This window comes from Phaethon lepturus, unplaced genomic scaffold (assembly GCF_000687285.1).
Source record: "Phaethon lepturus isolate BGI_N335 unplaced genomic scaffold, ASM68728v1 scaffold31116, whole genome shotgun sequence".
Classification (NCBI taxonomy): Eukaryota; Metazoa; Chordata; class Aves; order Phaethontiformes; family Phaethontidae; genus Phaethon; species Phaethon lepturus.
Window position 1 is genome coordinate 57,329 of NW_010547415.1, and position 1,777 is coordinate 59,105.

The window sequence follows — 1,777 nt, forward strand, 5'->3', positions numbered from 1 at the left end:
TTGTCTTTTCGGGGATACAAAAAAAAAGGGCGGGGGGGGGGGCAAAAAGGGAAGACAATGTGCAACAAACTCTCTTCAGAAATCTATAGAAGCTGCATTTTCATGCAGCAAGCCCAGGTTCTGCACTCCAAAGTGAACTGCAGCTAGGTACTGTTGGGATCACCCTGCAAGGGCTCAGCCTTGAGGAGAAGGAGCTGTGGCATTGAGAAGCTGGTAAACAGCTGGACGCCTGCAGGGCTCGGCCTTGAGGAGAGGAGCTGTGGTAAACATCTAAGAGGAAGTAAAGGAGTGTGTGGACACCTGCAGGCAGCGAATCTTGACTGTGCGAGAAGCACACAGACTGTGTGGGGTAACCAACCAGGACGTGTTTTGTGGCACGTGAAAGAGCTGTAACTGCATAAAAAGCAGACCCTTGTAGCAATAAAGGTCTTTGGCTTGAATCCCCGCGAGAGTCCGTGCCCTATTACTCCATAAGGTATGAGAGCTACCATTCCCAATCCACAAAAACAAAACACCCAACCCCTTGGTGACCTACCAGAGAAGATTAGGGAAGGCTTCCTCCTCTCCTTCCTAAAGGACTCTCTGTCCTGCAGCAGTGCTCCCTAGCTCCGCCATACTGGGCACTTCGGTGCAGGGACTGCAGTACAGCTGGAGCTGCAAGGTCTACCCTAGGTCATGTCTCGGGCTCAAACGTGCCGAGAGGTGCGATGCAGGCTCTTTTCCTGTGACGTGTTCTGTGTGCGTGTGTTCTTTGGCCAGAATGAGACTGAAGGCCTTGCTGAGGTGTGGGCCGAAAGGAAGTGTGCAACCCAAAGCTGAACCAAGTCCAGCTCTGATCTGAAATAATCAGGTCTCACTGGCTCATCAGGAGCCAGCAAGTGGAAACTTGCAGCCTGTTTACCTGGCTAGATATATGATAGCGCTCGTCCCCCTTCGTGGACCCCAGCTCATCCCCTCACGAGTGAGTGAAACACAGTGGTGGTAAGCTAAGTTCCTAGGTCATCTCTGCTACACAGGGCTTCGGGAACATAAGTCTGTAGCTGCCTTCAGGTGAAGGGGGCTGCCCCATTCCTGCCACTTTGGTTAGTTCATTAACAGGTGCCACTGGCTGGACAATTTGATGGAAATCTTCTGCTCTCCTTTTGCTAACCCAGCCCAGGGTACTGTACAGCAGGGACGGTACACAACATCCACTCCTGATGAGCAGGAATTGCTCTTAAGGTGGCCGAGACAACAGCCTGAGGGAAGAAAAATATCTGGCTACAGGGTGGCTGCTGTTAACTGCACAGGAAACTATAAGGCTGCAGCCTCTCCCTTCTTCTGCAGTGCCGAAGAAAACTCCTGAAGCAGTTCTCGCCTCCCGGCAAGGGCCAAAGGCCCCACAACTTCCCAGCACCTACACAGCTGTTTCACATTTAAGCTTAAACAAAAACACAGGCTTGTGTTCAAACCAGACAACTGCGGCATTATTCAGTTAGCAACATCAGGACTTTGCTCCCCACTTACTCCTTACTCCCCCCCCAACCATGCCTTATTATAGAACTTTAAACACTATTGATTAAATTGAAGCAGGGTTTTTCTAGTTTCAGCCCGTATCTCATGTTCCCCCCACCAAATCCGATCTAAGAATGTCTGTGAGCTATTTGGCATTCTCTGTTTTTAAGAAACATAAAGAGTTTTATTTCCTACTGAATTGACCCACAGGGAACAATTGCCCACAGAACCTTTTTATTAGACCCCTCATAAACAGTGAGGCCGTCGGGAAAGTAGGAAAAAT

At 49.9% G+C, this 1,777-nt stretch overlaps 1 protein-coding gene across 1 annotated transcript in view; it reads right to left on the minus strand.

Annotated features, from left to right (window-relative positions):
- SAMD11 (sterile alpha motif domain containing 11) overlaps positions 1-1,777 on the minus strand; it is a 17,379-nt gene that overhangs the window by 294 nt on the left and 15,308 nt on the right. The window lies entirely within an intron of this gene.